Genomic DNA, 12,655 nt, shown 5'->3' with positions numbered 1-12,655 from the left:
GGCACACAAGCACATGAGATAAGCAAAATTGGGAACACACAGAAGAAGATCATAACTACCTGTGTAAGACCAGAACTGAACAATTCTCTTATCCATACTCTCTTACCCATATCCATTTTCACCAAGTCCCTGAATAAAATGACTTGAGGTTTACAGTATTTCTCCTGTAAGTTGTTATATAATAATGTTTAGATTAAGTGAATAGAAATCTGTATTGTTCTTACCATAATTCAGTCATCCTCAAAGATTATGCATATCACCTTCATGAAGTTCTTGATTAAAGAATGTTTCTAAGTACTTATATTCAGATGTCTGGGGCTGTGTGAATTCTACCTCATTACTACAATCATATTTTGGGGCCCAAGGTCAGGAAAACCAGTTAAGTTACACCCTTTAAAAAATATACCTTAGCCACATTTGTTTGTTTCCATGTGTTACATGTGACACCTCGACTCATTAAGAATTTTAACTGAAATGGAGGGCAGCTAGTTTTGCAGAAAACAGGTAATGATGTGAACAAATTTATTTCCATGTATTTGTTATGTATCCAATTACAGACACCTATTTTAAGTTCGTAAGATAAAGATATTTCTTTGTTTTCATGCAGTAACATTTCATGCAAGGGATTGAATGAAGGGTCTATTTCCAGGAGACTGTTTTTGCCATTGAAAACTCTGTCTTCTTCAGGCATCTGCTGAATGATGCATTAGCAGGAGCTACAAGGATCACATTGTTTCACACCAAATAGCCTCTACACTTTGATTCATATATCACACATGTTCTGTTTCTTACATTTCTGTTTTCACACCCACTACCTAAGTGCAAAGGGATTTGAAGACAAGTACCACAGTTTTCTAACTTTCAGCTGCTTTGGTTGTATTGATGGAGGAAGTTATGGAACATGTAGAAAATAGAATCAAGATTAAGGAGATCATATTTCTGTTTTATGCCCTGTGATACAGTGAAGTTCACCAAGTAACAATTACTCAAAACATTCATTTTAGATCATTTAGCTTCAGTGAAAATCCCTTAAGTTGGCAAACACAACTTTTAAAAAAGATATTTATTTTAGAGAAGAGAGAGCCAGAGGTGCGACTTCATGGAATGTGAAGAAGGCTATCAATAACAATAAATGATTGTCATATAATAGAAATTGATATATAAGTCTCCATATCTTTTAAGAAGTCAAAATATGGAAGTAAGCTTAACTCACTCCAGGAAAGTTCATTTCTTATAGATACTGAGATATAATAATGAGGATGGTTACACACTTTTCTTAATGGTGTTCAAAAATACATGTGCGTTCCACTAATGAGTCCTGAAATCTTCAGTAGTTATACTGCCCAGTGATTCCCAGATTCTAAAAAATTAATTAAACAGATAACCTTAGGGAGTCTTGTCTAATACTATTAATGCACCTTTTATAAATTACTTTCGGTAAGTTCCTGATCCACCAAGTGAATAGGTAACCCATGTTCAACTCCCTAAAAGAACAGAAATAATAGAACTAATTTTATAATGGAAGGGACCCAAGTAACCAAATAACTAAACCCTTTCATTCTACAGAGGATGGAAATAAGGCTAGAAAATATTACAGACCTTTTCAATACCACACAGTGGTAGTAACTAATTCTGTATAGCCCAGGAACCTGGTTTCCAAGTCGATGGCTTTTGCCACTATATCTCATTTGCCACTTTATCTGAAACTACGAATTTGTTATTTTTGTCAGATCTACCTTGAAGGCAAGCTTCCTAACCTCCAAAGTGCCTGTAAAGAGACTTGAGTATCTGTTCTCATGCCACTGCACAAAGTTTTCTGCATAATTTTTTAATGACCACCGTGGAGCACGTAGATTGAAACTATAAAAGCAGTACTGTATTGATGTTAACAAAGTGAGAATGAGAAAAATCAAATAGAAAGGCAAGGGGTGACTTAGGCACAAATTAAATCAAGTTTATGAAGGAACAAGTGAGACGGTGACCAGAGAACAGAGAGAACAATGCCTAAAACATAGAAAGCACTAAATCAATATTTGTAAATCAATCAGGAGAGGGATAGAGAGTAAATAGTATCCACAAAGGATAAACATGTGGAGACTTGTCCACCTCCTTTTATCTTTCTATCCTAATTCACAATTCCTACTTTTAGCAACAGTTTGCCATCCACTGAACACCTACCTGCCACGTCACTCTGCTCTACCAGATTCTACTTTTCATTTGTCCTTAGCAAAAGTACTCCTGGAACACAGCTTAGCACTCTTATCTTTATTCAACTACATTCTAGTTTTCAACTTAATCAGAAACCTGAACAACCTATCAGAAGCATTGTCTAGTGGACCCAAAGACATTTAGACTGTTCAATGAAAAAAAATGCTTTGAAAACATATTTTTGACTAAGTAGGAAAAGATTCCATACGTATATTTGTTATATATATACGCACATGCATATACAAATCTGGCCACACCAAGTAGATGGAGAATAAAATATTAAATATCATTTAGCATTCAATGCCACTTACCCACATTATCACCATTCCAAATGATTCTAAACAAAGATTGACATAAAACAAAAACAAAAATCTAATGTTTCCAAGCAAGGGCTTAATTAAAATAAAAAGCTGGTCTTCAAAAATCATTGACAGTAAGCACTAGGGCTTTTGATAGATAGAACATTTGACTTTAAAGAAATATAAATTCTACACAGAAACTCTTCAGTATGTCAAAGAATAAAGTCAAAATTCCACTGTTCTGATTCATGAAATCCTTAAAGCATTTTCTAGGCATTACACATGCAGATACCCATGATGCTTTCCTCAAGTAATCACTGACCACTAAGCCACCTGGAAAAGAAGGAAGACAATAAGTCTTAAAAAGGAGAAGATCTTATCGCAAAGGGAAGCCAGATGAAAGTTCAAAACGAAGGGAAAAGACTATCAACATCAGCAAAGCTGTGCTTAAAGGCAACTCCATCAGTATTGACTTGTCTAAGATCATCTAAGAAGCTACACTGTTAGCATCTTTCTTAGACCCCTTGTATTATTAAAACAAAATTTGAAATTGATTTTTAATGTTTCTTTTTGTTTTTAATAAAGTTTTCTGGTGATTCAGAAAAAAAAGAGTACAGTGCAGTGTCCCTTGCCTTCTCCCCCAAAACAAGCACAGGATCCAGACCAGTCTCTGCCATTTCCCAACACAAGACAAGAACCCAGACATCAGTAACTAACTACAAAGGAAAGGTCTTCGATGTTAGGTCATCTTGGATAGCACATGTCTGTGGAGGGAACTGATATACCAATACCTGTATTTTCTTTTGTGAACAGTGACTGGGGAGTCTAAGCATACCTAAAGTTATCTAGCCTCTTTAGATTTGTTTATTTTATCTAAAGAGAGATTTCCTAGCTTCAGAGTAATTTGTATTAAGCCATATATATCTCTCCATATTTATGTTTAACCAAAAAAGGTACATAGGTACAAAGAAATTTCATTCCTGCCACTTGAAAAACCTAAAACCATCTGGTTAGAGGTATACATTTACTTTATAATTAGTATTTGAAGAAGAATCACAAAGAGACCTATCTAGTCTGAAAGGTAATTCTTTGCTATGGTCTTTCCACATTTCACATGTCACCATAGTTTTTCCTAATGCATAAAATACTTTTATTTATTTGAAAAATAGCACAATTCTCACTCATAAAAAGTAGTCTTACAGAGACCACGTAATTCATAGGGTCCAACAAATACACATACCAACTGAATACCTGAAAAACAGCTGACATTACCTAGGTCCTTTATCAAAAGGCTCCTGATTGATTTTTAAAAGGTATGCCCCAAAGCATCTTGCAAGTAATAAGGCTACAGCAATCTCCTGCATAATAGACACAGCAAATCCTGCTAAATCCTACCTTTAAATCAAATATTTGCATTTAGCACACATGTTCTTGTCAGTGAATGTTCAGTTCTCAGAAACATAATCTAAATGGAATTCAGACAACTGATGACATATGCCTATGGGGAACCTGTATAAGTGCAGAGGACTTATAGCATTGCCTTCAAAACCACTTTAATGTAATCATTGGAATTATTTTTCTCTCTATTTTTTTTGCTTTAACAACATATATGAGATGTTTTTAAAAAATAGACAGTGGAAGACAGAATGGTTCATATACAACCTGTGCTCTAATGTCCCTCAGTTTTGCATGAGAGCCATTCTTAAGGAGAAAAAACTGACAAAGCGAGAACTGACAGAATAAAGAAAATACAAAGCCTTGATTCTTCCCCTCTGGATATCTAGGATCCCATATGATACCACATCCTCCTCAGTTCTTGATTTTCAAAGAAAGGAATGTGTATCTTATCATGTGGTCTCTATATCCAGGCACAAAATTATGTTACTATGTGATTTAATTTAATTCCCTTGTTTGAAGATACCTGAAATGAATTACTTATTAAAATTTTATATTTGCTTTTGACTATTTCTACTGCACTTTTTTTAGTAGTAGGAAAACAGAATTTTTGTTTTCTTATTAACCTGGTGAGGAGTTAGCTACACCTAGAGAGACCTCACAGCAGTGAGTGGATAGCAATGAGGTACCAATTGAACCTTTTAAAAAGGAAGAGTCTTTCCAAATCCAAGAATTCCAAAATCTTGTTTAAAAATATATAATCCCATGGGGCACCTGGGTGGCTTAGTTGGTTTAGCGTCCGACTTCAGCTCAGGTCATGATCTCACAGTTCGTGAGTTCGAGCCCTGCGTCGGGCTCTGTGCTGGCAGCTTGGAGCCTGGAACCTGATTCAGATTCTGTGTCTCCCTCTCTCTGCCCCTTCCCCACTTATGCTCTGTCTCTCAAAAATGAATAAATGTTAAATATATATATATATATATATATATATATACACACACACACACATGTATATATATACATATACATATATATACACATATACATATAAATATATATACATATACATATATATACATATACATATATATACATATACATATATATGTACATATATACATATGTATATACACATACATATATATGTACATATATACATATGTATATACATATACATATATATATACACATATACATATATATAAAATCCCAAATAGGACACATTTACCTCTTTCTCTACCTGCTTGGTCCCCATTGACCATTAGTGTGTGACCTCAACAGAGAGGAAAATGGATTTTTTTAAATAATACTAAATAATCCAGATCCTGGCAGATACATTAAAAATGACGGCAGGATTGTCAATCTAAAGGCAAAAGGATACCACTGTATCATTCACGAACTCCCTGAAATCACATGCAGTTTAAATGCACTCTTCTTTTCTATCCACCATTATTTATTACCCCAATTTTAATGTTTTTAGGCAAAGCATAACACATAGCTCCAAGCATGGCTCAGTAGCCATCTCTCCTGCACTGAGTCTTTTAACCCCATTTTGATATTTTGTGTGTCTCTACACTGCTTTGTAATCATATTTGTGCTTTTATCCTTTACCTACTCCCTCTTTATCAACTGTCATTTATCTTTAAAATGAAGATAGACAGGGATCCCTGGGTGGCTCCGACGGTAAAGTGTCCAACTTCGGCACAGGTCATGATCTCACAGTCATGAGTTCACGCCCCGCATCGGGCTCTGTGCTGACAGCTCGGAGCCTGGAGCCTGCTTCCGATTCTGTGTCTCCCTCGCTCTCTGCCCCTCCCCTGCTCACACTCTGTCTCTCCCTCTCTCTCTCTCAAAAATAAATAAACAGTTAAAAAAAATTTTAAATGAGGATAGACAAACAAACAAATATTATGCAATGAATGTGTGAAGTGATACTGATGTAATGGTCATGGCTACTGAAATTTTGAATGTGCTGCTATGGTTTCCTTTATTTTCGACATATTACACACAAAGAAATCCTAAGTAACTACCTAGCAGAATCCAAGAAAGAAAATGGCTGCAAAAATATGACATCAAGGAATTTGTGCAAGACTTTACGCTTAAGCAAATAGAGAGTTTTGTTCTTCACAATGGAGTAACCACATTCTGATAGAATACATTATTAAATTTAGAATGTGAAACACAAATAAAATACACTGGGAAGATCAACACATGTTAGGAACAGTATAAAATGCAGCTTGAACTAATAAGGGTTTGGATCTACTTAGTTATGCTAAATTGAAATATATCTACAAAGTGAACTCTGGTTTCCTAAGACTATGGTTTCAATACATTAAATGCTTAAGCAGATCTCGCACTTAAATCATACGCTCGTGGCTTAAGGGTACTGATGATCTTGTGCACATGGACAAAACAGTAAAGTTAGGAATCACAGGTACACATTTATATTTTGAAGACCAACTTAAGATTGTGAAAAGTAATTTTTCTGTAAATATTGTTCTCTAATTTCTATCTTTTCTGTTGTTGCTTCCCTCTCTCAATTATGAAAACTTCAGTTCATTTTGTTTGTACAATTTGTTGCCAAGGCATAGGAACAAACCTACTATCAGGCCAACAGGGTAGTCCAAGGTGCCAAAATCTTGTTTAAAAATACATTATCCTGGGGCGCCTGGGTGGCGCAGTCGGTTGAGCGTCCGACTTCAGCCAGGTCACGATCTCGCAGTCCATGAGTTCGAGCCCCGCGTCAGGCTCTGGGCTGATGGCTCGGAGCCTGGAGCCTGTTTCCGATTCTGTGTCTCCCTCTCTCTCTGCCCCTCCCCCGTTCATGCTCTGTCTCTCTCTGTCCCAAAAATAAATAAAAACGTTGAAAAAAAAAAATTTAAAAAAATAAAATAAAAATAAATAAATAAATAAAAAATACATTATCCTGAAAGTGATTGAGCTTGCTTTTATGCACCTCACAGTGTACCACACGCTCATCTTTCTGGCGGCATGTGTGTGTTTGGGATGGAAAAGTCCTTTGTAACAGGTCATTTCCTGTAACGATCACTTATATTTTGGTTTAGTCAGAGAACTAACATTTGTTTCACAGACCTTCTCCTCTACCAGCTCAACTTCAAGCTGAATGCGGTTCTTTTGGAACATGCTAAATTTCCTCAGAGAGACCTAGTGGTTACGTACAGGATCGTTCCTACAGCCGGAATGATGTGTGGTGTGATTCTGGCCTGCCTCGTCGTGGCACTACACAAGCAACCGGCAGTCACTGCTGTCCCTAGAAAACCACAGTGACTGGAAACACTGTCTTTGTGGCTGTGCCAGAATGAATTCCTATTATCAGTTCCTGCCTCAGATATCCATTCATGATTCATAATTTCACTCCTTGAACCTAAGCTCCATTGCAACGTGACAACTCAACAAAGAAGAAAGTAAGTGTCGCCACATGAATGTCATCCCAAGCTTACACACAAACATGTCTTTGGTTATTAGAGCTTCATATTCACACTGGGGTAACTTCTCATACCTCTAACATTTCACAAGCACTCACTGAAAGGTTGATAAATTGAAAAGATGGCATCTCCTTCTTTGTACAGTCTTTTGCCAGCCTCCCCAAAATTGCCATGCAGTATTATATAATACTTCCTTAGCTAGATTCCAAGAATTCTATAAGCTGTAATTTAATCCTAGGGAAACCAGAGGATATTAAATGATCTAAACTGTCTTAGCCAGAAATCTCTGATTTGGCTGCCCTTTGAAGTTTCTATCTGAAACTTTTTGATGTCTTAATATTGTTTTAGAAATTAGGGGGGAGAGTTGACTTTGTAAATCATTTTAGGATTGCAAAAATGACATTATGATGATGAATGGCATAAAGCTTTAAAAAAAAGTTTCTCTGAATATTAAATTAATCACAAACCAAGGCTGTCTAACATTAGCTCCTGATAACGTAGAGATCTTGTGGCATTCCAGATGCTCTATGAAACAGAAATATTCTGTCTCTATTATGAGCACCTTTCCACATCTGCAATTCTGTTATACAATAAAGTCTTGTTCTTTTGTTGCAAGATTGCCCTGGTTCATTTTTTTATTATTAATTTAAACCATGTGGGTAAAGGGTAATCCAGTAAGCCATAGGATTTCAGATCAGAGCTTTCATACAATCACATGTAACACCAAACATCTGGATATTTAGATGGATAGGATAGGAAAAAAAATTAAAAGAACGAAAGCATTGTCTGAATGAATAGATATTAATTGTATTTAATTTTATACACTTTGAATACAACATATTCTTAGCATACCTTCTATGAACAATGGCCAGGTTACAGAAATTAAAAACCATAACCCAATTGCATCAGCCACATATAAATATATAATAACCAAATTGCTTTCAGTAAAAAGACCTTAAAATTATTATAAATTGCTTAAGTAACCTAGAATCACTTTTACTATATCTAAAAGCAAGTTTAACAATCCACTTAAAGAGAACATAATATACAAGTTTTCTTGGAGCACTAAGTCACATGGCTGTCTATTTAACATAAAACCTGTCCCAGAAACATTTCCCCTCTAAGGCATATTACTCAATTATACACAATAATTAATGTTTGCCTTCCTCTATTTTTTGCCAATCCCTACACATTTCCTATCCCTGCTTCCATAAAAGTTTTGATAAAAAGGAAGTCATGATGATGTACAATTGGAAAAAAATCTTGTTTGAAATTTTTACATTCTTCCAAGCTACCTAAAACTTAAAGACAATAAATAATATAAAGGAAATTTCTAAGAATCTTGCCAGTGAATGATTCTCTCCTGCATTTCAGAAGTCTGTTTAAAGCAAAGCAAAAAGGTACACTTAAGAAGGAAAACTTGTCCTTCTTAGTAAAATACTAGATTAATATCATTCGTATTAAAATGAGATTGAGAACAGTAAAAAGACCTATTCAGTACCAAAGAGGGAGGCATAATAGGTCTATCCCCCCAAAAAAGTTAAAGTTGAAAATCATATAAAATTATATAAAGTTCCTACTGCAGTCCAAATCAATTTATTTCCAAAGCATGATGCAGATACCAAGGCAGCTATTCTTAAAGGTTTGCCTGAATGGATGTTATTTGCATTCTGTAATCCAGATGCTGTGTATTTTACTGCATTTGCCAGGTGTGGACATTCAAAAGTAAAAACCTAAAGATCAAAGAAACAAAGGCTGATCCTGTTGAAATGTTTAGCCACAAGTCATTCATATGACTAGAGATTTTTTGTTTCATGAGGTGTTTACATCCTTTGTTGTTAAAGCTATTTATTACCTTTGAAAACAGTTCACCTCCCTTTTTGGAATACTATAGAGTGTGATAAGGTCTTAATGTGTGTTAAGGGAACATCCACATTTGCAAAGGTGATCCAAATGCCACCACTATTACTGCAAAAATAAATTCAATCTTTGGGGCTAGAAAATAAAAACAGGTCAATGTTTTAACAAAGAGGGGGCTCAGGCCCATAAGTAAAATATGATATAAACTAGATATATATGGAAACACAAAAGCAAAGTAAATGGGAAGAAAAATTTTTGAAAACTCAACTAGCCTCCAAAAGGTGGTTAAACAAGACAGGGATGAAGCCACAAGTTATAATTTCTGTGGCACCATGCTCTTTTTCTCCTGATCAGCCTCAAAAGTTGACCCTCTGACTTTAGCATCTTCTTATTCCTTAACTCAACAAATATTTACTGAGTACTTTCTTTCTTTATGCCACACAATGTACACACCAGCGAAAACAAGCTCCCTTAAGGAGCTTACCATCTACTGGAAGAGACAAAGGCGTTGCATTTTTCAGTAGAGTAGGACAGGGGTTAGATTGAGCAAAATTCAGGCAGTCACATAAACATTAAGAAAGGAGACATCTAACTTTTTAGTGCATCTGAGCAGACTTTCCAAAGTGATTTCTATTCTCAGATTAGAAAAATACATGTTGCTCATTAGTCAGAGAAAGGGTTAGGGGTGAGGGACCCTGGCAAGAGGAAGGGACGTGCAGCTTCCCAGAGATGAGGCAGCCCAACAAATATACGTAACCACACACAGAAAATGAGGACTCTAAGGCAAGCAATGGGGAGACTTAATGAATAAGAGGTAAAAAAAAAAAATCTCCAGATCATGACGAATTTTATATCTTATTTCATCTTTTTTTCCCCAGGAAGGGAGTCATCTCAACTCAGCCTGTACTGTTCCATACTCAGTTCAACCTTAGGCAATAAATTCTTTAAGTATCATCTGAGGACTTAGAGTCTTTCACTACCTGGCCCAAACTGCAAGGCATACATTCTTCCAAAATACAAAAGTATTCTATTTAAAATGAAAGAAGTACACAGAGAACATTTTACACTGGCATCCAAATATTTACTACTTACTCAAGAAAATATTTTTTTAATCATCTGCAAATAGCAGTGGGAAGGACTGGGAAGGACTGGGATTCTACTGGACCCTTTGCTCAAAAATAGAGAAAATATACACTTAATCTGTTTGTAAACAATCTTTCTTGCTGCTACCTTTTATTTCCATTCTTATGATTTATATGGTGATAATTAAATTAATATTAATAAATTGGGCATCAGGCATCTAATATCTTCCAGACATTCCCATGGGTTTTTCATGAGTTCTCTATTTGTTCTTCACAATATAGACTTATAAACTCATTACAGTCATTATCTTCATTTTACAGAGTAAGATACAGAGTGTCAGCTATCTAGGTAGATCACAGGTCTGTTCAATACAGATTTAGGACACAAAGGTAGGACATATGAAAGTACACAAATATGCATGGTAAGTTTTCATACATTCTGATAATATATACACAGTCCCAGATGGAGAAATGAATAAAGATTCATCTCACAAAACAAAAATTTCCCAGGTCTATATGGTCCCACAGAGAAATCCTAACTGTTTTCTGGGGAATGATGAAAGAATTCCTAAGAGATACACTCTCCAGCATTATAACAACAGAATCATTTTCAGGTTCATCAGATTCATCCACAGTTGCAAATAAATTTGTCTCTATTTCTTTCTGGAATTCTTTGGCCAATAGGTCCCTGCAATGATTAGTTTCAAACTCAGTCCAATCCCTAAACATTTAGCAACTACTTATTATTTCCTGCTTTTTGCCCCTGTTATCACAGATAGAAATAAACTATTTTAGTAAGAAGAGAGTCCACATGGTCCCATTGACACATTTTGTTTTAATACAATTACCCATAACATCCCATAAGCCTGAGCAACTATTTGGAGATCAAGTGTTCCTATTATCCAGTACTGAATATGAGTCATCTCCAAAACTTAATGGCTTAAAACAATTATTTCTCTCACATTGTTCTGTGAGTTGACTGAGTTCAATTGAAGTGGCTCTTCTTTGGGGTCTCTCATTTGATTATAGGGAAAGAGGGGCTGAGGTTATCTCAAAGTTTCTTCACTCACATGTCTGACACCTGTACTGAAATGGCTGGGATAGCCAGGGGCTAACCAGACATCCATACGGGTCTCCAGGTGGCCCAATGAGTTTCTTCATAGCATGAATCTCCAGCAAAGTCTTCTTACATGGAAGCTTTTTGCACTCACAACGAGCATTCCACGACATTATCATTGGAAACTACCAGTTTCTTAAAAGCTAGGCTTGGAAAGAGACACAAGGTCACATTGTCATACTGTACTGATCAGAAAAGTCACCAAGCTCACTTAGATTCCAGAAGTGGGGATAAGACCCTAAACCTCAATGAAAAAAAAGCTCAAGTAATTTGTGACAACTTTTAATCTATGATACTAAACTCTTGGCTTGAAATAAGGCCTTAATTATTATTATTATTATTATTATTATTATTATTTCAAAATTAATCTTAAAAATCTTAAAATTGATTTCAAAGAATTTTAAGTTCCTAAATGTCTAAAAGGAGAAAAAGAAAAAGTATTGAAATTCAATATGTTTAATCATTGTTCATAGAAAGAAAGTGATTTATATTGTATTAGATATTTAAGTTTGAATTAGCCTAAAACTAGTACAAAACGTTGACCAGTAGTTCAAGTGTACATATTCATGTTAGCCACTAGTCTGAAAATTTGATGGATGGTGTTATTTGGGTATTATAACCTCGATTCAGTTCAGAAGAATTGGCAAAGATGCCAAGATTCAAGATTAGAGGGAAGAAAATGGCAATTCTTTCATAGTACTTAAAATTATTTTGAAAAGTCAGAATTTATGATAGACTGCATAGCAAATAATATGCTCCTTTTGAATGACTTTATAATGATAGCAACAATTTTCATACACTTCCATGGGAGAATTTTTCTTTCCATAAGTATTTTTTAATGACTATTTAAACAATACTTGATATTCACACAGAATTTAAACCACACTATAATGGCTTGATTCACTTCATTAGTAAGTCTGTGGGAAAATCAGTGGCCCCTTAATTTGGGACTAAAAGGTTTCTTCCTCTGGCCTTTAATTTAAATTCCCAGGGAGAAGCATAGGATGTGAGTCTTTAAAGTTACATATATGAAGTTAGATTATCTCAAATCCAGTTTTAACAGCACTGTTTTATGCTAAATAAATTTATGATCCAATCCACAAGAGAAGGTATGCAAAGACTGTTTGCGACGATAAGGAATAGGACATCTGTGAGTCCACCACTGGGAAGAGGACAGATAAAGTGTACACATGCCTATTATAAACCACTGTCTGGCAACAGGGGAAATATTGAATAGGCATTTAAAAAGTA

General features: G+C 35.3%; 1 pseudogene; it reads right to left on the bottom strand.

Annotated features, from left to right (window-relative positions):
* Nucleotides 1-11,517, bottom strand: part of LOC124523432 (triosephosphate isomerase-like) — a 56,464-nt pseudogene extending 44,947 nt beyond the window's left edge.
* Nucleotides 11,518-12,655: the final 1,138 nt, after the last annotated feature.

Source organism: Lynx rufus, unplaced genomic scaffold (genome assembly GCF_022079265.1).
Source record: "Lynx rufus isolate CCGP_SWC_20201006 ecotype Redwood Valley unplaced genomic scaffold, mLynRuf1.p SCAF_4, whole genome shotgun sequence".
In the NCBI taxonomy this organism is placed as follows: Eukaryota; Metazoa; Chordata; class Mammalia; order Carnivora; family Felidae; genus Lynx; species Lynx rufus.
The sequence above is the reverse complement of the archived record's forward strand: the minus strand, read 5'-3'. Positions and strand labels throughout refer to the sequence as shown.